This window comes from Motacilla alba, chromosome 3 (genome assembly GCF_015832195.1).
Source record: "Motacilla alba alba isolate MOTALB_02 chromosome 3, Motacilla_alba_V1.0_pri, whole genome shotgun sequence".
Taxonomy (NCBI): Eukaryota; Metazoa; Chordata; class Aves; order Passeriformes; family Motacillidae; genus Motacilla; species Motacilla alba.
The window spans coordinates 35,709,632-35,735,270 of NC_052018.1; the positions used below are offsets into that span (position 1 = coordinate 35,709,632).

Consider the following 25,639-nt stretch of genomic DNA (forward strand, 5'->3'; position numbering starts at 1 on the left):
CCGGGGCCGGGCAGGGTCCGCCCGCTCCGCACGCTTCGGGGCCCGGGGCCCGGAGCCGCGGTGCCCGGCGGCGGGCTGGCGGGCGGAGGTGCTCCTCGGCGGGCGCGGCGGGGAGGGGGCGGTGCCGTGTTGCCGTTGCCGCCGCGGAGCGGAACGGAGCTGCTGCTGCATCCTCATCCTCATCCTCATCCTTATCCTTATCCTTATCCTTATCCTCATCCTCCCCTCCCCTCCCTCGTCGCGACCCCGCCGGCTCTCCCCGCCCAGGGGGGCGGGCAGGCAGCGGCGCTGCCCGCGGTGGCGGCGCGCCCCGAAGCGGCTCCGCACGGCGTTTCCCCCCACCCCGCCCGCTGCCGCCCAGCGATAAATCCCAGAGCCGGGGGGCAGCGCGGCACTTGGCGGCTGCCGCGCTGCGGGGAGGCGGCGGAGCTCGGCCCCCTCCCCGCGGCGGAGACCCCCGACAGGAGCAACAGGAGCCGGAGCTCAGGTGAGCGCCCGGGGCTGGGGGCGGCGGGAGGAGCAGCGGGACCGTGCGGGGGTCGTGGGGAGCTGCGGGAGCGTGCGGGGCGCTTCGTCTGACATTCCCCGGCGCTGCCTCGAGGGGACCGGCTGCGAGGGGGAACCCCGCTAGCACAGCGGCGTGCTGGCAGCAAGATGCTGCCCGATGGTTTCTCTGTGAACCGTGAAGTTTTCCTTCGTGAGCTTTGAGGCGGGGTCCCGGAGGGCTCCTTGAGGGCTGCGGGTCTCTGCCGAGGGCTGTGGTACCGCGGGAAGCTCGGAGGGGGGGTGAGCGGCGGGGGTACCCCACCCAGCGCGCCTTCCCCGCGGCGCCCGGTGGGCAGCGTGCTCCCCGGGGTTGTTCGGGGGCATCCCCCGTCTCTATCCGTGGTGCTGTGAGGTGCTCTCTAAAGTACCTCTCAATAGGTACAAAGGTCAGTGCTCTCCCCTTGCTTTCTCACACCAGAGTGGGGGCTGAATCGCGAAATGATGCACAGGATGTGAAAATAGTCATTCTCAGTACTGTACGGGGTAGACTGTATTCCTCGCTTCAGGAATGGACCTCCGGGGGCATGAAATGCAGGTGTTGAGCTGTTCATCTGTCTGATAGTTCTTGTGACTCAAAACGAGCAGCAGGTGGAATCGAGACCTTCATTTGGCTACAGGCTGTATGGTATTCAGTATCTAGAGAGATGGCGAGCAGAGAAGAGGGCTAGTTCATTTTTTTTGTTTGTAACCAATCTTACACTTCAAGTTTGGGACCACAGCGACTAAATAGCATGCTCCTGACAGCATAAGGCATTTAATCTGGGTTTAGTTATTTCCTGGTGGCTGGAAATCTTACAGAAAAAAATTCTGAAATGTTCAGTTTCAAAGGATTTGGATTGCCATGAGATCATACATTCAAAAAACTGGGGCTCTAAGTTAAAAAAATAAAAAAAGAAAAAACCCACCAAATCTACACCTCTAATGATGTACTAATTTCCCATAGACAGACATGTAAAAATAGCATTAACCCGGCAAAGTGCTCGCTAAATTCAAGTGAGGGCTTACATGCTCTGAGCTTCAGTGGAATTACTCAGAAGCTAAAGGCGAGGCTGAAGGCAAATGTGCTTCTGTGATTCCCCAAACCAGGGCTTAAGTACTGTTCATTGAAGTATTCAGTTGCATGAATCACACTCATTCAAAAGTTCAAGGCAGACCAAATCAGGGAAAACATGGACTGAACAGCATTGTCAGCCTCTCTGCACAAGAGCTAGGTAATCACCAGCCCTGTGGATTTTTCCCAGGGTTTTTTTAGGAGGTCTCTAAGTACAGAGTGAGCAGCTCTTGACTGTCTTGAAATGAGATTGCAATCTCCTAGGAGCCAATATCTCTCCATGATCATGGGTTGGCTTCAGCCTACCTTTGCATTTCAGTCATGTCTCAAACTTTGGGACTTGGGAGGGCACCTTTTATGGTATCTACCCAATTTTAAAAATACAAGCACACAGAAAAGCTCTTATTTGTCAAAACCAGGATCTCAAATTCATTTATAAGCACCAAAAGCGTAGATGGTCAGGCATCAGATACATAGATAATTTTCAGGAACCAGAGCACTTGCCAGCATGAAAAAAAGGACAGCATTATAGAATTAAGATGTCCAAAGAGTAGCATTTATTTCTAAATATCTTTGTTCTTCTGCGAGGTACTCTTGGATTACTATTAAATTAGAGAAAACTGTACTTAACTGTTCCCTGTTTTTCCTCTATTGACAAAGTGCTGTGCATGCTGAAATAATCTGTATACACGGGTATCTTCCCATTCTTTTCAGGATGCAGATAAACATGCCTGTCTTAAGAACTTTAATAAATTGAAGATGTATGTTTGCTTGTATTGTTATTTAACAACTTCAGGAGTGCACAGACAGAGGCAGTGTTGGGTCTGCTGTTCTGAGCTTCAGCCTGTTGCTGTTGATAATGTGCCTTTGTTGATGTTGGGGCCAGTTTTGGGGTTTTTCTTTTTATTTTCTCTGTAAAACCCACCAGCTTCACCAAGTGGCCACCTAAAGACAGTGGATGTCATCTTTAAAATTTGTGTTTCCTTGATCCTGGTATTTCTGCTGAAATCCTGGCTCCCCTTGCTGGCAATTGCATTAGTAAGTAAGGAGGAAACTGGCAGCAGCCCCTTTCTGACTGAGGGGTTTGGATTTAGCATAACCTCCTGGTAAGAATTATACACTTAAGACATAAGGATCTCTTCCAGGACACAAAGGAAGCAGTCTCGTATATTAAAAAGGGAGAAAAAGAAATTCCCAACTCAACCAGCAAGAAAAGCCTTAAATCAGTTGAAAGCTGTTTGAGGGTCAAACACATGGAGTACACCAAGAGAAAGAAAAAGGTCACCAGGCCAAATTCAACTCTATCTAATTGCATTAAGTCTGTCAAACTAATCCCTGGCATAACTTGACTGAAAATATTTCTCTGTGTCTCCTCTGTAAAGTGACTAGTGTATTAAAAAGGGCACTTATTTCCCCACATGCTCATGTAAATATGTCTGTTTATGAACAGCCCTCTCAACAGCATTTGGCCTATGTAAAATGAAAAACCTGCCCAAGATTTAACTTCTGCAAACAGCTGGTGGATTAGCCCTTCTAAACCTTTTTTGCACAGAAAATTTTGGGCTCTTGACAGTCCTGGCAGTAACAAATGTGGGGTCTGTGGAGGTCACTCTGGTGGGAGGTTCAGCAGGTACAGATGAGGTCAGAATTTGAACATAGCTGAGGCGAAGTAGAGATGTGATCTGCAGAAGTGAGTTCAGGAAGGCCAGGTAGGGAGCATCATGCTGAGCTGGGAATAATCTGCTGCACAAATGTAGTATGGAAAGCAGCTTGCCTGGTAGCACTTCTGCCACTAAAAAAAGCAGTGCTGAGAGAAAGCCAGACCTTTCACAGTGCTGCACAAGGAAGATTGCAATCTACAAAATATGTGGTGGGATTTGGCCCCACAGCTTGATGTTGGTGGGGTTTTGGCTGAAGGAGTCACCACTTGGGACACAGCTGTGAATTACCTGGTGAGGGTGCAGGGAAGGACTTAAAAACATGGCCTGAGGGAGATTATTCAGGCTCTTTAACCTCAAGAGTGAACTGAAGCAAGACGTGCTTGTAGCTTCCAGATTTATAAGTCAGTTCCAAAAGCAAGGGAGCTACCTGCTCCCTGTGCAGCCAGTGTGGATTCAAGCCCCCCTGGAACCATAGTGTTGGACCTGCTGAGAAACTTCCCACAGGGAAGCAGCAGCTGTACTCCTATCCAGGCAAGGAAGAACCCTGAAAGAGTGACAGGGTATATCCTGAGATATCCGGGGCTTGGGTAGCACTTGGCAAGGGTGCTTTTGTAACAGGGAGCTATTCCTACAAAGGGGTGTTTTTCTTTAGTTCCAAAGGCAGCAAAGTCATCTTGGGTAAAACAAAGTTTGGCCCTCTACATTATTTAGAAACACAATAAGAAAACTGATCAGCCCCAACATTTAACTCCTCTGCTCATGTGGAACTACCCTTTTCCTTACTGTTTCCTCAAATCCAGAATGGGAACAAGGAGCCAAAATGCTGAAAGTAAGGCCACCCTATTGAAGACAAGGCTTAATCTTACAAATGACAGTTGCCAAGGCTGTGGCTGATGCACAGGGCTTTCTAAATGCCTGTTGTCTTTGCTGGCTGGATCCTTTTGCCCAGCTGGCAGCTTCTTGGCAATACATAGTGTGCCTGCTCTCCCTGGAGCTGCAGGGAAATGCCTCACCATGTGACTGCTGGGGGCCGGGGACGTGTCCACTCCTGCCTCTGCTCTGGGCACCACCCACATTGCCCGAGTTTCCTTCTCCATCACCTGTTAGAGCCCACTGCTGGGCACTTCCCTTCCCAAAGGGCCTGTGGGACATGGGGTACAGCTTCTTCCTGCCCAGCCCCGTTCCTGCAGAAAGACACAAAGGGACATCTCTTCTGGGAGCAAGCAAACCAAATATTTGTCTGTTGCAGAAGCTCATAACAAAATTGCCTTTCAGAGTCACCCATGCTCTCCCAGGGGTCTGTCTGGGATCCTAAAATTGGAGTTTTTGGTAGCACCCAAACCATCATTCACTCTCTGCAGTACTATCAAAATATATGCAGAGGTATCATATCAGCAGCTCATCAAATACAATTTAAAATATTTGGGGGCAGCGTATTGTAAGTCCCCAGCATTGTCACTTGGTTACTACCACGGGAAACCCTGTTCCTTTACACTTCTGGCCAAATGCCATGGCTTCAGCCTGGCAGGGAACAGGATGCACTGAGACCTTTAGCACCACACTTGCAGAATTACCTCTTTTTCACTGCAAGACTTTCCCTGCAAGTACAGATATCCTGGAGGAATATCATGCTGACAGCTTCTAATTATGCTACTGGTTGATTTACCAATTTATGCTCTTTTAAGAGCTAGAAGTCAAGGAAGGCCAGGAATGATGCCTTCCCTGAGCCCACATCTCAGATGAAGTGGCATCTCTTTGGCAGAGCCTTTCAGAGGAGGGGAATGACACACATCCAGTTCTCCAGGATGGACAGCCCCCAGTCCCAGCGTGAGCTACCTGAGCCTTTGACTGTTTCCTGTCCCTCCAGACACCCTCTTTTTGCCTCTGGGTGTTTTTTCAGCTACCTCTGCTGTGGCAGTACCTCACAATTTTTGACAGGGCCCAAATACACTGACTAGCTCCAGATCCATCTCTTTTTTTTTATCTATTTGGAAAGATTTTGGTTTATACCTATAGCATAAAGCAGCACAAAAAAGCAAGATAGCTATAGACCTACACATTTATTTACTTTAATGTATTCCTCCCCACAAGCTAAATTGGACAGATATTCCTATTAAGGTTTTAGTGGTTCTGGTTTACTTTGTTAGTTTCTTTTTTATAAATAAGCAGGCCAGGCTATCTGCTACCCCAGACAGTGATTGCTACCTGCCCTGCTGTTCTGCTCTTTTGTCCTTTTTTTTCTTTTCTTTTCTTTTTTTTTTTTAAATACCCATTACAAATACTCATATAAATACCCATTTCCAACTAGGATAAGACCGTACAAATGGGGTCCCGCATAGCAAAATGCTCTCATGAGCTGTGTCCCCATGGGCTGGACCCTGTGCTGCTTCTGTCTTCCAGTGTCTTTCCTGTAGGAGACAAATTTGAAGCCAAGCATAAAAACTGAAAAGCGCCATTCAGAAAGATTTATGATCCTGTTTCATTAGGGATGCATATGTGGAATTATTCCCTGCCTGAAAGCACTGACTCAGAGCTCACATGTAAATTGCCAGGATAATTCCACTATTCCGTGTTTCACAGAATTGAATGTTCCATGCCTTGCTTCAAGTGTTTTGTGGATGAAAATCTTTCCATTTTCTCATAGAGAGTTTTGTAGTCTGTTGAGCTGTAAGTATGTTGTCCTGACTTGCAAACACACAATGACTGCCAGTCAAATTAATATCTTAATTTTAAACTGGACAGCTTCCTATCAGCACCACTCTGTTCTTGCAGTGATGCTTTTGAGTAGTAGCAGTTCTCATATGTGTGAAGTTCTGCATGAGGGGAAATACCTGGAACTTAGCAAAGCTCTATTGATGTTGTGTCTTGGCTTCATATCCCAAAACATCCTGCACATTAGGTGCAAAACCTAAGTTGGCTGCCAAGCAAGACCCTGTCATGAGTGTGGCTGATGATAATACACAGGCACAATTCACATGTTTATACCACAAATAACTTAATTTTGATCTATTTACAATGATATTTCATTAAAGGACATTAAAACAAAGTGCTTTTTAAATTGCTGAAAAAGGTTAGTAGTTAGCATCTGGTTGGGAAAGTGACTGAGCTCTGAAATGGGTTACAAGCAGGCACACATGTGTTTTAGATATTTCCCAATTGATTCTTCCAAACTTGTTAGGATCAGAACAGGCTGACCAGAGTGAAGCAGCCCACCTGGGTACACGCTGCAGCCAGCTCTGTTTGACACAGTTTGCTGTGTTAGCTGTCACCGCTCAGGTGGCTTTCCATACAATTCATGTTCCCCTGAGTCGTGACAGTTAAGTATCCACTTTTCTCCCCCTGGTGAGACTAATGCCTTTCTAGCTGTTGTATTTCAGAGGCCAGCAGAAAGCAGCTAAGTGGTCTGGCAGAGCAGTAAATATTTGATAAAACTGCTTTGTACAGTGTGAGTGTGAACTCCAAAGTGTGGACACAGCTAAAAATCAAATTATGCTGTGCATAATCTTCTTGAATTAAGAGCCCAGATTGTTACTGGTTTTGTTCACTGGACTGAAACAAAGATCTGAAATTCCTGAATAATTGGACAAATTACACATTTGGGCTGGTATGAATAGGAACACTCACCTGAATTACAATTGCACGTTCCTGCTGTATGTGTATCTGAGCCTTTCTCTGGGCTGCATTTCACACAGCAGCTGTTTGCTGAGCCTTAAGAGAGCTTTCAGGGATATTGAAGCACACTGTGTTCCTCTAAAAAACCGCAATCATCCTGTCCATATTGGAATTCCTCCCATGGGTGCTCAAAAAACTCACCCATTGAACACAAGGAAGGGCTTGGGGAGGTCTCATTAGCTATTTGAGCCTTTTGCTAATAGGGAGCCTCTGGTCTCCTTCTTTGGATATTTTCCAGTTGTCAGGTAACAGACAGAGAATAAAAAGACCCCCTCTTACAGGGGAGAACAAAACAAACAAAAAAAAAAAGTTAGTAAGAAGTAGTAATAAACTCTTATTATAGTATGAGAAACAAGAGTTATCTACGATCCTTACAATTTGTGAAGATCTTCTGTGATGGGACTGTGCTGCCTGACTGAGCCTCTGCGGGATCTGAGGGGTCCAAAATGCTGTTTGGGCCTAAGGACTACAGTCCTAGCTGCTCCTACTTCTGGAGAAGTTTGGAACAAGAAAGCAGGGAAATTTCTACGCAGAATTTTTATTTTTATTATTATTATTGAAGAAGTGAAGCCAGCCCTGCATTTAACCTCTTAGTTACGTTGGTCTCTGTCCTGAGGAGTTTGAAGCAAACAGACTTTCTCTTCTCCCTGGTAGCTGCAGAAGTGTCTGTGAAAGACACACGAAATGGAGAGATCTTCCATGAACAGCAATTGTGTCAAATATGCTCTGAAACCTTCTCGTATTAAATGGACATTGACACTTCTTAATGACTTGGTGTAGTCAGTTGTCTCTTAGAAAAGGCTACAGTATTTAGTGTCAAAATATCAGTTTCAGTCACTGTTGGTTTTAGGCTCTGACTTATGATTAAACATATGTACTGAGCTGTTAAGAGTAAATCTATATCATACAAAAGTAAAGCTTGCTTGTTTCCCAAATTTGTTTGATAATGGAAGAAGTGTTTGCAGACACTTCACTAAAAAAAAAAACAACACATCACGTACACAAAAAGAAAAAAGGAGAATACTTGTCATGTTTCATACAGGAGGAAAAAACATATAAAGAAAACTAGATACACTAGAGACTTAAGCACAGCTTGCTTTGAGGCAAGTTTGATATGTGGGTGGGTGATAAACATACTGGGATTTACTGGTGGAGGTATTTGTAACTGTTTTCACTTGCTGTCAAAAAGCACAGCATGGATGTTTGGAAACTTACAATCCTGCAGTTTCTGCTAGCAGTTCCTGTTAATAAGTGCTAGCAGAGAACCCTGCCCTGTGCTGATGAAAAGCAGCCAGAAGAACAAGCGAGAATATCCTGAACAAGCCTTAGCGACATCCAAGCTCAGGGAGGGAGATGAGCTTGAGGCTCATGCTAAGGCACCACTTTGCATTACCAGGAAAGCTTAAATCTGGAGCATGGGCAGGGCCAGGCTCCAGGGCCAGGGGAGAAGCAAGGACTTGGCCCAGTCATAGCAGTATATTGGAAGAAAAAGATCCTGCCAATTTTCTTGAGTCCCTGCTATCTCTACAAATTCATAGCACATGCTTTGGGGTTTTGTCCATGTCCACTGGAGCCAATAGAGCTCTGGGAACTGCTGAGCATGTAAATGAATTTTTGATATATAATCAGATAGGGAAGAAAACATTACTTAAATGTCTTCCACAGCCTATTAAAACTTAAAGCCTATTTAACTTTTCTTAAGCTCGTTTATTCTTTGGTTGTGGAGGAAGCTTTCTACGGTAAAATTCTATTATCCTGTCTCCTTTATAGTTTGGGAAATTCAGAAGGTGTGACTAGATCCAAGTGTGGCTCTTCCCCAAGATATTCATATGTGAAGGAGCTTTTTCATACTCTGTGTATGAGATCCAGGCTGTCACACTTCAAATGATCCTGTAGCTTTTCCTCATGGACAGAGTGAGCTGACAATCATCACCATCTGCTGGCCACTCCACACCATTCAGTAAGGCTTGAGGCCAGGGGACAAGTATCTCATTGATCCCTGTCTGTATTCATCCTGGCTATCCCTTGCCAGTGATACTGCTTGGGCATCACAGGAGGATTGGGGAAAAAATATAGGTTGAAAGGGTGGTTCCAGAGCAGCCAGACTCAAATGATGGAGAGAACCCTGAGAGTTTGTCACCTTAACTAAAGCAGTTTCCAACAGGTGAATGACATTGAGTTGCATCCATCTCCCATGCTTTATGGATGCCCCAGGTGTGACCAGCTCCTGTGTCACTGATCAGCCCCATACAGGAACGTTCCTTTAAACACACACAGGCATGTCTCTTAAAAAGCTTCTGGCTCTCCCTGCTGTGCAGCTGTGCCCTGGGACCTCCAGGTGCACCACTGCCAGAGGCAAGCAGTAGAGCTGTTATCACACAGGCTTTGGAGCTTGAACTTAGAATGGAAAATGTAAGAGTTGATTAAAAGTTGATTAAAAATGCAGAGGTTAGCATTTGTCTAATCTTGTGCTTTCATTTTTACAGCACAGCTTAATTTGACGTTGTCTTTTTCATGTATAGCCCATTCTAGTCAGCCATTTAATAAGAAGTTCACCTAACATAAAGAGCCACAGTAATATAGTCCTTATTTACTGATAGATTTATAGCCCAGAAGCTTCCAGACAGCACTCTGTCAGCTGTAGGATGATTTTAATGTGCAGGCAGCATTTCCATGGGTAAAATTTCCATTGTTTCATAACCAAGCTATTGCTTTCTAACCAGGCATACAATGGGCATTATTCAAGAGGGGAGGGGGAAAAGATATCTTTTGGATGCATGTAAAATCTCTCTTCTCTGTGTGTTTAATTCATGATACTGATGATACCATGGTTTATTTTCAGAAATTTTTTTTTCTCTGAAACTGGCTTATAAAATAATGGTTTTTAAATATTGTCTTCAGCAGAAAAGCATGGTAATTTTATTTTTAGTATTTTAGGCATTAAAAAATTGATTCAACAACACATAGCTTAATGGAACTTTTAATGTAACAACCTTTCCACAATTTCACTATCCAGTACAGTAGTACCAACAGTGATCTAATTTTGACCCATTTTAGATAGTATACTGTTAAGCTGTTCCATGAGGCATGAAATCCTGCATGTGTGGCTCAAACTGTGTGCAGTAAAAGGCTGAGCGATTCTGCGTGATCATGAAAATCATTCTGAAAATCAACCAGTCTGAATTTTCACTTATGCTAGAATGGTTTCTGGCAGATAAAGGGCAGGGGGAGGGGGAGAAACAAAAGGATGTTACGGGTTGAAAGGAGATTGAAGTACACAATGCATGTAAAAGTAGACTTTGGGCAGTGATTACCAGCCAGATGATGGTGAGAAAACCATCAGCAGGTTATGTCCACCGATAATTGCCACATGCTGGCCTTCTAGCCATGCCTAAAATGATGGAGTTAAACTACGAAAAATTCCTTGGTGTTTCCTCGCATTCCTGCACTGAAGTGTCAATGCACAGAGATCTAGGTAGTCATTGGAAAGGTCTAGATGGTCAGTGCTTCTTGTGGAGTCAGCGTTGCCTTCAGAAATGTCTCTGGACAACTGACTATTAATACGTCTCAAAAATGATGTCTCTTTACCTAATACCATCGTTCCCTCAAAAATTATATTCAATTTCTCTTACAAGCCTGTCAGATGTGCTAAAAAATAGTGCCCTAAATTGCTGATTTTGTCAGCTTATTTGGGCATAAATTTCTCTTGAAGCCATTTCCAGCACACTTTCTATCCTTCATATTAAATTTCAGCAGATGTGTTGATGCATCACCTACTTCCAGTTCCCCTCCAGTGTTAAACTTTTTGTGCCAGCATTTTTCCCTGGTTGCATATCCTTTGCACTGAATTCACAAGGGAATGTGGATGTGGATGTAGCCAGCATCTTTGGAAAGAACCAGAACGTCTCTGGTGATGTAGAGATCTCTACACTTCACCTGTAGACTCTTTTTGTTTTTTAAATCAATGTCATCCAGGCAAAGAAAACTACTTCCTATGACTCAAAAAACCCTTACATTTTTTCTGACATTTTGAGTTCCAAACATAACCTAGATAAGAAAAAAACCATGACTTATAGTTTCATGGGGGATGAAAAGTGAGCTCTATTCTTTTAATGGCCCCTGCACACTCTGTTAATGTCCTCAGAAGTGAGATATATTTAACATCAGCTATTTTTTAATGGCTGTTGCTTCAATTACTAGAAAGTATTGCTGTTGTTTATACTGCTTCTGGGACTACAAAAAGAAAAGAACCTGGGTTTGGTTGAAGGAGAAATCCTGCTGGTGTACTTCAGTTGGACCAACTCTCTGGTTGTACTGTTCTTCAGGTTTCTCAATGCATCATCTTTCCAGGATGCTCGGATAGATGGCAGGGAGCTCAGCTCTGATTTTCTTCAGTCTTTCCAGAATTCTGACTTTGGTGAGACTTTCAACCACCCCAGTATTCCTTAAATATTGTTTGGGGTGGGGGGGAGGGGTTGGTTATTTTTTCTCGATTTCCCCTAGTCCTGTGATGCCTGGTCACTGCAGGCAAGCAGCAACACCACTCATCCCCAGGGGGACGGAACTGGTCCTGACAGCCCAGCCATAGTGAGAAGAGACACAACTAGCATTCTGTCTGAAAACTGCTCATCCAGTTTCTCTCTCGTTCTTTGCAGTGTAGTCAGGGAATATGCATGCTCCCACAAATAAACACTCAGGAATGGGGTAAAAATTCAGTGAGGGAATATTGCTGGAACACTTCAGAGCTGCTGTAGTTGTGTAGATGATGTGCTAATGCCCTTCATTTCTAGCTGATGCTTTCTTTTGAAACACAAGGTGATGTTTCTCTTAATGTGCTCTCTCCAATGGCAGAGGATATGCCACTCTCTTGGACTTAACAGGCTGAGACACTCAAGGGAGGCAGTCAACTGCTTTCCTTTAGTCTTGGAGCCAGGACCAAACAGAAACATGGATAGAAGCCATATAAAGCTGGAGGGAGAGCACATTGCCCCTGTCATGAGCTAGTGACAGTGAGACAGGAGGGGAGAGAAATTTCCCACTAGCAAGCAGAGTTTCTGAGCTCCCATTTTTAGCCCAATGCATTTCCCTAAAGCCCCACACAGGAGTGTGGGGATAGGATCCCTTGCTCCCTGTCCAGCAGTGAATAGCCAAACCAGCAACCACCGTTAGATACCAGCTTCATGGACGCTTACTTTCTTCGACCTGCATGTTCCTTAGAATGAGCTATTAAAGACTGTGTAGAATGTTTTTACATGTTCTTCTGATTTAAGGGCCACTGTTGCTTGGATAGTGCTGGTTTTGCTGTTTCCCAGCAGAAATTAGGCAGAGGATCTGGGATTCAGATGTTTGAGATTAATGGGATTGCTCAGTCGAAGCAGTGACAAAATAGAAAGTTATTCCTAGTAGAAAATGTAATTAGTTCCCCTCAGATCTTCAGCTTGACAGTAGCACTAACATCAATTATTCTCTGTTGGGAATATTCCATTTTAACAAGGTTCACTGTAAAATCATCCTTTCTCAGTAGTAATCGGAAGAAAGAAGGCCTTTTCAAATCATTGTCTTGCTACCTTGGGATTTTTAACATTTAAGCCTCCCACTTATCAGCTGATGCCTTGCATTGACTTCAGCACCTGAACAATTCCAATACTCTCAAGTGTCTGGAAATGAACTCTTTTTTTTTCTCCCTCTTTTTTTTTTTTTTTCTGGCAAGAGTCTGCAGAGAAAATCAACAGTGTTTCCAAGCTAAAAGGTATTGTCGAAAGTAAAGTTAAAATCCTCAGGGTGGAGAAAATATGTCAAAATACTCTGGCAAAGCTATGAGCCCTGGTCTCAGGGAGAAAAGGTAGCTCTACTGTATTGGTTTCAGCTTAATCATGAAGCTCTGGTTCTCAACTCTGTTCCTGCAGGTGACAGCAGCTCTTTCAAGCCGAGGATGCCATCAGCAGCTTCTTCCAAAGACATTAAATAATCAAACTCTGAGCTCCTCAGGTGCAAAATACGCTTTTTAAAGAGTGGCACTGCTCTCCTTGTGCACACATCTTGGAGAGCTTCACAGACCCTGATGCTGTTTGGTTTTCTCAGGCCAAGGAGATCCTTCCTCCAAGCCAGCATCCCTGATGAAACCTTGCAGCCCTACGCAGAAGTCACACTTCTGCTTACTTTCTAACCTTGGTGCTCCCTCTCCCATTTCACCATCTTTAATCCAAAAATCCCATCTCCAATTTAGCATCATGTGTTTGAGACTGTTGAAACATGCTTAAGGAGATTTAAATGCACAGCTGTGTGACTCAATCCCCTAGATAGGTTTTATAATCAGCCTTTATGCATAGCTCCAAGTTATTTTGAATAGAGGACTGCTGAAAATAACCAGAAAAAGAATTAAAGAAATTTTAAATGATCTCTTTTCCCACACCTCCAGATTGAGATACTCTCTGGTTAAGTATCTCTGAATAAAGCTGTTCTAAATTAAATAGCAGCTTTGGTGGTATATAAGAAGAAGCTGGCAATAAAAAGTACATAATATCCCATCAAGATGCTGAAGTCTTAATCCAGAGCTCAGTGGGAGCGGTGTGCACTGCTGCCAGCACACCTGGCCACAGTAGCTGTCTCACAGAGTGCTGCTCCTTGATGTGGCCCATTTCTGCCTACCTAGATTTGCTGTTCAGATGTCCAGGGCGGATTGCCAGCTCTTTGCCCAAATGACACCTTGGGAAGTGGTGGGACAAAATTAAATCACTGTTGTGACTCAGACAAAGTGTAGTGAGGGCTTGATGAAACCAGTGAAGGGTCTGGAGCAAAAGAGTCTCATAAAGGGTCTTATGTGAAGCAGTTGAGGGAGTTGGGGGTGTTTATCCCGGAAAAATGAAGGCTCGGGGGAGCCTTATCACTCTGTACAACTAACTACCTGAAAGAAAGGGAATGTTGGTCCCTGCTCCCAATTAATAAGCTACTGAACAAGAGGAAAATGCCTCACATGTCATCAGGAGAGGTTTAGATTGGATGCTAGGAACAACTTCTTGACTGAAATGGTTGTCAAGCATTGGAATGGGCTACCCAGGGAAGTTGTGGAATTGCTATCCCTTGAAGAGCTTAAAAGCCATGTAGATGTGGCTCTTAGGGACATGGCTGAGTGTTGGACTTGGCAGTACTGGGTTAATGGTTGAAATGAATGTCCTTAAAGGGCTTTTCCACTTTCCAAGGGCTAAGCCATTCTGTGATTCTGTGAGTGCCACAACTGGACAACATCCAGCTTCAGTCCCCAGGGCCTCCAGAAGGGTCACAAAGTTGGGTGTTCTTTAAGGGCTCTCAAAAACCTTTGGGTTCAGCAGGGAAGCTGTTCTGTCTCTGGCAAAGCAGAGGGCTCCTGCCAAGATGCTTGCTCCTGGCTGCTATACTGTGGAGGCAGTCCAGTTATTGTAGGGCCTTAGAAGAAAATGAAAAGGCATATTTGAATCCAGTTGCACTGACTACTTTAACTTGATAATTTGAAACACTTATGATTCTATTGAAACCCTCATTTTGGTTGATGAGGTTGTTGTTGCAAATAGTTCACAATTTCAGGTCACTTTTGAGATGGAAACCTCTTAGAATTGGTTGTAAAAGCATTTTAAGAGTAACTTATGTCTTATTTACTCTGTTGCTAGATCATTTCATGTGCTAATGCACTGGGAATGTCAAGCTGTGCTAATAAGAGCAGTTTTCCTTCTATTTGTTGTTACTCCTGTGTAAATATAATTAAGGCAAAAAGTGTCTGAGGGGTGCCTGATCACATGCATTAAATTAGCTTCCTTTTCGCCTCCTAAGGCAAACACACCCAGAGCTGCAAGGTCTCTGGGAGAGACCCAAGGCTTAGGGCAGCACCTTACCTGCTAGCCCCTGAGCCCATGTCTGTGCTGGTTCTATGCAGGAAATCATGGAGGGTGATTCACTGGGAACTAATATGTGTCTCATCTTCAGCATGACAACAGATCCAGCAACTTCCTCTGGAAGTACTGTCACGTTTCATGTTAGGTTGTGCTGAAGGTTTGTGTTGCAGCAAGACTCCAGCAAATATGGAGTCCTGGGAAAACTGGGATTGGAAGATTTCGGAGCGAGTATTCTAAAATTTGTGTGAATATTGAGATTTTTCCACTATCTGCCAAGAACTCTATGTTAGTCTTATGAAAGAAAGGTATGGAGCGATCTCAAGGGAACGTGTCTGCATATCTGGAGAACATGAGCCAACATGGGAGCAAAGCTTCCATGTAGCACAAGGATAAGTATACAAGGGAACACTGAAGACATCCAAGATGCAGAGGAGGACAATCTTTGGACACAACTATGTCTTAAGGGTAAACTTTGAAATTTGCTAATTATTCTCTAAAGCACCACAGGGAACTTGCACTACTCAGTGGGATTCTGGCTGGGCATGAGGCATCCAAAAGGTAACTTCATCCATCTGCTGGAGGCTTCAGTGTGTCAGAGAGCAGGCACACAAAAGGGTGGCTTTAGCCCAGACTACCTAGCAAGCAGTCTTTTGAGGTACTCTCACCAGACAGTCATTTAGGCACTGGTCTGTGCATGCTGACGACCCCTAAAAACCAGACTGGTTTTGATAAAGTACCCAAGAGTGGTTTCAGATGCCTGATACAAGACCTTTTCAGATAAGGAGCCTAGCGTGACTTGGTCAAACCACTCAATCACTACACCATATAATTTGAAGCATATAATTTGGCACCATGTAATGCATCAGAGCTCATCTATCTCAACTAAAAATTACTTTTGTACATGAATATATGAAACCCTAATTCTATCCCATTTTCCAGTTCCCATAAATTAAATGTGTTCAGTAGAAGACTGAGAATATATAAGTGAAAGGATCAACTCTCTGCCCTTTTACACTGGCAAAAGGTTATAGCAGAATACAGTTAAAAAGTAGTCACAACTTGTGCCACAAAAGAACCCTGGGGTGAACACAATTAGAAAAAGAGGAATGATGGTACATTGCCTCCGTATGATGGAACTGCAGATGGACAGTGAAGTGTCAGTAACTTGAAATGAGACTGGCTGCTGTTGTTGCTATTTTTTTTCAAGCTACTCCAACATCCTGTGCCAAATAATTTCAACAGCTTCCAGCTATGAGGAAATACATAGGCAAAATTTATTGCTGTAAGCATATATTCAAGAGGAGGATGGAGTAATTCTCTGTGCTAATCACTGTGCTGTCAGCACACTGCTGAGTTGTGAGTGTTTACTGGATGATGAACAGTGTTAGGAAAAAAACCATTGTTTTTCTGTTTACATGGCTTTTCTTAATATTAGTTTCACCATCTTAACAAAATGTCAGATACAGTTGCCTTACATTGGTTTCAGAAGAGAGATCAACTGGAATAACCTGTCAATGCAATAATGCTCACAAAAATGCAGGGATGAAGACAAACCATAGTAGGATTGGTGGTATAGCAGCATCGTTAACCTTTTTTTCTTTCTTGCACTAAATTTTCCACAGACAAGAGCGTTAGTAATTTTAACTTTGATTGAGAACTGCTATTATCCACTCACAGCATGTGGGAGCAAACAGGCACTTGGATAAATCACAGAAAAGAAAACTACTTAGCGTGCTGCTTCCCTCAACAACACCTTTTTGTGAAGGTGCAAGGCCGAGTGCTGCAGTGAGAGCACGTGTGAAGACAGAAGCAAGGCTGCAACAGCCCTCAGAAGCATACTCAAGGTCAGCCCCTCTCAAAGAAGACCAGAAAGTCACATTTGACTTAAAAGGTGTTCTGATATGCTTAAAAAATTAAGTAATTAAATAATTCAGTGAATGAAAGCCATCAGGATTCTAATGCAGCGCTAATGGGGTCTTTCAGAAATCATGAAGATCGGTTTCATGACTGACACAACTGGAGCCATTAGCAAACTTATCCAAGAGAAATTGTCCATTAAAGGTGAGTGCCTGCACCTTCTCAGTGCAGAGGAGCATGAGGAGCAGCACAAGCGTTCCTGTTTGTGGCCACTGCAGAGAAACACCTACAAATATCTTCTGAACTACCTCACTTTGCTCCTGCAGGCACTCAGCCCTCAGGTGCATTTGTCACCCTTCAACAAGAGATGAAGCAGACAGTGACTCCACCAGCATGAGTATGCAGGCAGTCATCTTCTTTACAACCAGTGCAGCTCCAGGAGATTGCTGGGTGAGAAGCAAATCAAACTGATTTGAAACATGGAGTCCTTCACACATGGTCATTGAGAAGAGCACAACTTGCTGGACAGTCTCCACAGAACTTCAACGCTCTTTTGGAATGGCGTCTCCTACCAAATGAGCCAGCTGTGTCAGCATGACAAAAGACAACTAGTCCTAAGGGCTACAGCTGCTCCTTTGACATGGGTGGGACAGCCTCCAGAATAAACTTTCAGCTCCTGCTGGCTCTTACTGGGTATATCTTTGATGTCAAGGCCTCTGCAAAGTAACAAAATCAGAGGGTGTTTGGCACTTCATCTGTGCTGTCTAGAATCCAGCAAAAAATTATTCCAATATAAAGGTCTGATAGAATTAATAGATTATATAAAACTGTCTACTATGTTTCATCACATTCAATTTGCTGCAACAGCCTGGAAATGTCCGGGTTTCAGCCTCTCTTTTGAAACCGTCAGGTGCTCTGAGAAATGCTGTGCCAGCTGAGGAGTCTCTGTGTCACCAGCACCTCTGCATCAACAAGCAGTGCAATGCTTCCAGAGCATTTGGCTGCTTCTCATCTTCCATTATGGTCCCAAATGAAGCAGTGCCCTCGCCACTATGGGGAGAGTCACAAGGGGCCTGTGGCCTGGTCATCCCCACAAAGAGTGGATGTGCAAGAGGGAAGACCCAGCATTCGGCCACACACAGATATAACCTTTTCTGGAACATGAGCTTTGGGGTTGCTCAGGCTGCACAGAAGTTTGGTGCATCTTGCCAGGAATTTAGCCAGAGTTATCTGCCTGTTGTGTTTTGTGGTTTGTGAAGAATATGATGCACTACCCCAGCAGCTCGTGCCCTGTAATAGTGCTTAGCCAGAGAACAGTGACTCACTGGTGTCCCCCAGCCCACAGGATGGTGGGACCTAGCTTCCCCCAGGAGCTAGGGCATCACAGAATGCAGTCCATGTCTCTCAGCCTTTGGTCAGATGGGCTTATGTGCCGTAGCAGGTGGCTGTGGCAAAATAGGAATATTGGGATGTAGGGAACAGACACACGTAGCTGAAACTTACCTAAGAGAAGCCAGTTACCAAGGATGCTGCAGCTGGAGACAAAGGATAATAGAGGACAGCCACTACATGTCAGAGTCTGCCTCTGAACCTCCCATCTCCTTCCTCAGTGTGTGCAGGTGGTGCAGGGCCAAAACCTCCTCCCGGCAGAAAGTGCCTTGGGCTCACTGATGAAGTCCTCAGCAGGACAGCACAAACAGAATGCCCTGGGCTCTGGGGCAGGCGTGCTGATGAGATGTTCCAACAGGGGTAGAGCAGTCCTGCAAAGACCAGTCAGAGTTCCACATTTATTTGGACGTACTCTGTTTTGGTGACTTCTGAATTCTAAATTCCGTATCATAAGTGGCGTCATGTAAACCCAGAAATAAACCCATATAGCAGTGACACAGAATCACAGCAGCTCCTTTTCTTAACCCAAAGTCTACTCTGTTTCATTGGTACAATGCCCTAGAGACCCTGCTGTGTGAAGGAAGAATATTTACCTTGCACAAGATTTGACAGAGATTTTTTTCTGTCTGGTAGGGTCTTCAGGACCACCCTGTTCAGAATCTTACTCTGTCCAGTTAATATCACCCATATTTGCTTTAGAGACAGAGAAGTGTTGCCCAGGGAGCAGTGTGCACCTTTAGCAAAGCAGGAAGGGTGTCAGGCCTGGCAGCCTGTTCAAAAGGATTAGAGCTGTTGTCTGTGTGGACGCTGCCCAGCATCTCCCACTGCAAGTGATGCTGGGCTGGGTATCAGCTGCAAAGCTGACAGAATCTGGGAAGTGAGGCAGCGACTCTCTCTTCCTCTTCCCACATGGGATGAGGAAGCCTCAAATGCTGTGCAAGTGTTGTTCCAGCCCTTTCTGGGGTGAACAGAGAACATGCAGTGTCAGGTCCTTTCATTTTGTTACCTGGGGGGGGGGGGGGGGGGGGGTAGATGGGTCAGCACAGCTGTGGCATTCATGATTAGAATCCAAATTCTCAGACTGATGAGGATCTCCAGGTCCATGGAACTTTCATCAAGTGTTTAAGGAATAACATACTGGTTGTACAATTTCACAGTAATACTGTATTTACAAAACATACACAATACACACATTTTTAGTGCCTCTATGAGTTAGAGAATGCATGCTGCTTTAATTTTATAGAACTTAATAGATTAAGTTATAATTAATAGATTAATTAATTAATTAATATATTAATTTTAAAACACTTTGCTGTATTTACTTTTGATCCCACAATAAGTTCTACCCAAGCCTGTATCTACCCAAGTTTCCTGAAGCAGATGTCTTGTAAAGCAAAAGAGACAAACATCTTCTGTCCCCTCATCTTCCCCTTCATTTCTGAGGCAGAATAAATCAAGGCTTTGCTTGTGCTGCTGATTAAAGTACTCTGGTTTATTCCAGAAATTAATATTGTTCTTAGTGAGAAAAAATATACTTGAAATGCACACAGTAGGTGTGAAATATATTATGCCCTTAAAATCAGTATTCTACCACTGAAAGAAGCACCTGGGGGAGCATTAAGGGGGAATTTTGCTTAATTCTTTTTTCCCATGACCCTGTCCTTTTTAGCATGATATATTAATATATCTTAATTGCTTTGAGTATGAACTGCTGCAGCAAAATCCAAGCCAGGGCAGGACAAATGGTCACATAAGCATTTTTCAGGTTAAAAGGGCTGTGATGTGCTAGTATCATAGAATGTTATTAGCACGAATCACAATCTTCTGTATTTGGTATAATCAATTTACTACAGAAGGGGAAAGTATAAATTTGGTATATACAGTTTGTAGCTGAGAAACAGGGGCATTGCTCTTTTTCTTTCTGCATCACACTCACCAATTCCTGCTATTTTAATGTATACTACTTTCAACAGACTTTGATTCATCATAATTTATTGTACCTGCTAAAGGACAACTCAATCTTTGTAGTGAATGAAATTTTGTAATTACTCCATATGTGTGTTGTATCTCTGGGTTAATTTTAGTGTGCCTATGGTTTTTGACAGCAAATTATCACTAATTCATATAATGACACGTCTGAAACAGTTGACATTTAATAGTTTTCATAATGTTTTTTGCTTATTCTGTATTTACATGATGCTCCAGATAAGTAATTAAAGTGCCAGTCATGTGAGCTTATTTGCAACTAGTAGTCTCCAAAAGCAGACACATAGTTTAGTTATCCCTAGCAATGCACAAAAGTGTACATTTTAGCTTGGTTGTGTGTATGGTAAGGGTTTCAGGGAAAAGGTATGTCTTCATATGAAAGCTACAGCTAGACACAGCTATTGTTAAGGTCCTGAATAACGTAACTGCAGTGGCTATTTTATTTGGGAAACCAAAAAAAATGTTTGTATGTGCTGTCAGCTCAGCTCATGGCTTCCACTACCAACAGCAAAGTTCTGGTAATAAAAGCAGGAACTCCTTTTCATGGGATTTTTCAGGATCTACTGACCACATTTAGCTGGAGATTTTTGTTCAAATCACAGCTCAGGACCTAACCCCTGGAGCATTTGCCCTAAGAATGCAATGGTAACATGAGTTCAGTTCAAATACAAGCTTATACTGCCATGAATGTACAGCAGCAACTTTGGACCCTCTTCAATTGGAAAACTGAGGGTGCATCAGGCCACCATGGAAGTCAGAGCTCAGCCAGTCTAATATCTGAATGCCTCTGCCTCAGCAGAGGATTTGCACCTTGGGCTTGTACAAGAAGTGTTTTCTCATACTAAACAAGAGTCTGTCCTTGACCTTTATGTTGCTGTACACCACATGTCAGTAATTCCTTTCTCCTGTGCTTGCAGCAAGCACACTGCCCAGATGGAAATCCCACGCTCACAGTCCCAGGCAGCAGGCTCGTGCCATCAGCCCAGTGCTTCTCACCAACATGAGACATTTTTCTACATGATTAAGAACCCACAGCACCTTCTGCTACAATAAAACTATTTGTTCAGTCACACAGAATTTTCCTTTCAAAGTAAGTCTAGAGCCATTGTGTGAGTCATCTCCTTTATTTTATCAGTGTGAATGGGGTGTATATTCACTAAGGCTTAATCTGAAATATCTTTGCTCACAGTGGTAACTTTTCCATTGATTTCAAAGGATCTCAGATCAAGATTCAAGAATTACTAAGTTTTAGTCTGTCAGATTTGTTCATTTGAGGCCTTTATGAATTGCAGAGCAGTTGTGTACAGAACCAAGTCATGTGGAGATTAAATAAACTCCGTTGACATCAGTCTCCTGACACAGACTAACAGCAAGAAACAAATATTGACTAGAAAAACAACGCATGTACAGTGACATTTAGCTTGTATAAAGTCATAGTCTCCACATAAATGCAAATAGCACCATTTCCCCAGAGCTGAATAAATGATATTCGTTGGTAAATATTTGTGTGTCTTTGACATGTCTCCAAGCAGCAAGATGAGAAATTGAGATGGAAAATACATTCACAGGTGAGAATTCAGTGCAGACTTTTCAGAAAGTTTTTCTCTCAATGCATTAGGGAGACCTTGGAAAGCAGATGCTTCCCTTTCTAGTTAGTCACTTAAATGCAAAGCGTCAGAACTATAACAGACCATAGCAGGCTCAGCTTCTGTCAATAGTTTTCTGACCCTGCCACTCATGCTATGCTACATGGCAGGGCTCCAAGCCTGAGGACACGCCTCGGAAGAAACCCTAAAGCAGCTAATTAATTTAGGAGCCTCATACCAATACTCAGAAGGGATTTATGCACCAGGAAGCTATTGTTTAACTATCTTCATATGAGAGTTGGGGATTTTATGGACCAGGGTTTCAGTAACTTACATGACCTAAGCATCTTTAATAATGTAGCACCTGTATAAAGTACGTGCAGAGGCTTTATCCTCTGTATGAGGAACCGCAACACATATAAATATGAGGAATGAGTGCTCAGGCTATTCAGTAAGGAAAGAGAAGACTGGGAGCCCAAATCAAAACAATAGAGGTCTTTAAAGCCACAGTTGACACAGGAAATGTGGCTAGGTAGTAACTCTTCACCATAGAGAACGAGTCTTCCTTACAAAGTTGCACTCTTCGAATCATATTTAGGTTTGCTTCAAACCATAAACCAATGAAGATTAAATAGGATTTCAGGCAGGTGCCTAGAGATGATAAACCCACTTCATGGGCAGTTTACAGTGCTGCTGAATTTCTAGGACTGACTCAGCATTCAGCCAGCAGGAGCTGCAAAAAAAGTCAAACCCCATTGTCTTTACATGGTCTCCCAGTCACAAACTGCATTTGCCTCCCTGGAGGTGCTAGCAAATGAGGCAGTGGACTGTGCCTCCTGCCAGGCCTGTGTACAGTATGTGAAGTATTAGGCTTGCAAGCTGTGTCGGGATCTTCAACTCAAGGAAGTAAAAATAAGGATTATCATCATGTAAGAGAACCCAACTGCTCCCACAGCAACTCTTTCAAGTTATATTGGACACAGTCCTCTTATTCTTCCTCTCCTCAATTTTTAAGATGTTCCAGTGAGGTGCTTTAATAGTTTGCAAATGAAACAGACTTCTTTCTAATGAAAGATTCTTTTTAAAAAGTAGTTTTCCCACATGGGATCTTGCTCCAGCAAAGTAGTCATGGTTTGCAACAATTTCACAAGCTCGGCATGATTTCTGTTCCAAAAGACCATGGGAGGAGAGTCACTACAAGGCAGCTTTGTTTCTAGTTACAAAACAGATCATTAGTTCAAAGGATACTGAACTTCAAAACAGCTCACACTATTTTAGAAGTTACATAGAGGTCTATGGACCTGGAGTTATCTGGAGGTCTGTGGACAGTTCTTCCATTCTCCACATAAATGCAACCAGGGGAAGTCAAGAATTTTTTTTAAGAGTAAACATTATTCAAAATGAGTTTGAATAATGGATTTTCTTTTCATTAGCCTATGCAAAAGGAGAAAAAAAGATTTCTTACTTGGAGATACTACACTGTTAGTGACCAAGGGGACACTGAAATATTTTGTCCCTGGTTCCAGTTTTTAAAGTAAGACTTTTTTCAGAAGAAATACAGTGGACCTCTCTCTTTCTGAGTCCTCCAGCACCTTTTCTGTGATTCTGTATTTCCTTCAAACACCAAGGAGCTGTCTCTGCTATTCCCAGCTAAGAAACAGGGGATCACTTCAGCACCAGTCTTCCAGTGCTGTGACAGCGTGGTCTCCACAGTAGGAATTACTGGGGTTTTGTTTGGGGTTTTTTAAGGTGAATGTGACTGCTGTTTATTTTGCTTTGGCAAAATGTTTCTGGGAGCTGTTGTGGATGGATCTTCCTAGTTGCTACCTGGCAGACTGAGTCGTGGCTGCAGGACGAATTGCAAATTTGGGGGATGGACTCACCTGCTCAGGACCTTTCGGATGTTGTGTGCCTTCACTTTACTGTTAAACCTTACTAACCAGCTTCATGAATATCTGTCCCTGGGCCACTCCTCAGTGAAGCACCGTCCCAAGTGTTGTTTTCGTAAGGAGGGCTGTAAGTGCTGGTGATGGCACACTTGTCTGCCCTCTCCCCTTACGAATTACAGGGAGCGATCTCGCACAGTTTAGCTGCCAATGTCTGATAGCGTATCTCATTATCCAAGCTGTCCTCCCACCTGTATTTTATCTGATTGCGGGTTTTAGTCATACAGTCAATGAATAAATAGTCTGAATGGAAAGTGAGCAGTAGGAGGAAGGGTTATGAAGGGCCCCAGGACCCGCCAATACCCGGCGTCGATGCTCTTTTCTTTTGTGCCTGTGTGCACCTTGCTGAACCATTCAGGGGAACAAAAGGGAAGAGCAGAGCAAAACAGCCAGGCCAAAAGCAGCAGTGGGTACTGGCAGCAGCACAAAACCCAGGATAAATGTCTTCCCTTGCCATAACCCCCGGTTCCACAGACAGTGATTTGGGTCTGTCACCAGGTCTTTGAAGTTTTTATGTTTTTCTGAGGCATGAAAACATCCATAGCAGGGATCGGTGACATGGCCAACTTCATAAAACAACATAGGCTAAAAAAAAATTCTAAGCTTTAAAATTTGCTTAGAAGAGAGGGAATTTTGGTGACACGGCATGTTGTAAAGATGCATGAACAAACTGAAGTAGGACCTAAAACACAGAGGAAAAGTCTTTAGTAGTGAAAAACATTTAGAAATATGAAGTTCAAGAAGCACAGTCTTAACCACAAGTTTTCTAAAACAAAAAGTTAATCAGAGAATAATGTCTCTGTGAGAGTGACTGCTGAACATGAAGGTTGCAAGGGTCAGTAACAGGTACAGATTGTATTTTTCTTTCCAGATGAGAGGTTAAGTGTGTAGGTTACGTGTCTTCCAGGCCTGGCTATTTACTAAACTGGGATATCACCAGGGATCAAGAGCAACTTTGCACTGAGAAAAGATCAGGTGAGAAGCACAGCTCTGCATTAGTTAAAGGCTGCTCTGGGGCAATCAAACAAGCTTGCTGCCGCTGTTAATATAGATGTCATGCATTACCAGGGGAGAGCATGTCAGCTAATTTTAATCAGGTTAACTCCTGTAACAAGACTGTCTAGCTGTGGGAATCAGGAACTCCGGGACTGAGAATTTACAGTTCTTGGCTGGGTGAATTAACCCATTCAGCACTCCATGCTAGTGTAATATGATGTTTCTGTACACAAGCTAGCTCATTTCAGCACTCCTACAAATGCTGTCTGCAAAACAAATGGAAGCAAATCGAAACATCTTTTCATTTTCTGTTCTTTCCGACACAGATTTATAGTGAAAGAAGATTTCTATCTCCATAAATAATCTCTGGAGGAAGAATAAGTACAGGGAGAAGTTCTTTCTGCCACAACGTGGTGGAAAAGGCAGCACTTACATGTTTTGACAGTGTAGGGTTGTACAACTGATTACTCTAAATTCTATCCCAAAAGATTTTGCAAGATCCAGCTACCCATGCCTCTCAGCTCTATGGTATGGGAAATTAGAACCTCTGGCGTCCATAAGTTAAACATCCCAAGATATAAGGAAGGGCATGAAAAGGGTATAGTGAAATGAATTACCAGGAATGAGCTGAAGTTTACATGGGTGTTTTGTGTAGTGTAAAACAAAAGAGACTTTTTACAAGTACAGTGCTAAGGGTCTGAAGGGATGTGATGATGAATTTTGAAGTTATTTTTTAATTTGATAGTCTCTTGAAAGCAAATTATTATAAATTTAGAGTGTTATTTATTACAAAATATTGCAACTAGAGTAGGGTGCTACTGTAGTTTTTTTGGTTTTTTTTTTTTTTTTAATGAGAAATCTGTGTGTTTCACTACCCCAGAGAATTTTATTTATGTCTGATGAAAACCAGGATTCAATCTGTATTGAGTCCTAGTTTGTATCAGATTGCAGCTCAGCAGCATCTTGTGAGCTTTCACTGCCTAAGATTTACTAACTTTCATATTGAAAGTAGATAAAAATGAGTAATCATCTGTGAATGATAATTATACCATTGCTTGTGGGAGGGAGCATGGTTTGAAGATCA

General features: G+C 43.3%; 1 protein-coding gene across 2 annotated transcripts in view; it reads left to right on the plus strand.

Moving 5' to 3' along the window:
• The first annotated feature begins 397 nt into the window (after positions 1-397).
• Positions 398-25,639, plus strand: part of HTR1E (5-hydroxytryptamine receptor 1E) — a 35,266-nt gene continuing 10,024 nt past the window's right edge. Inside the window, exon 1 of one of the 2 annotated variants that reach the window (XM_038133957.1) lies at positions 398-487. The gene's annotated coding sequence lies outside the window, so the exon portion shown is untranslated. Of the gene's footprint in view, positions 488-20,842; positions 21,118-25,639 lie in introns of those variants that run through there. The other variant, XM_038133958.1, reaches the window with a different exon arrangement.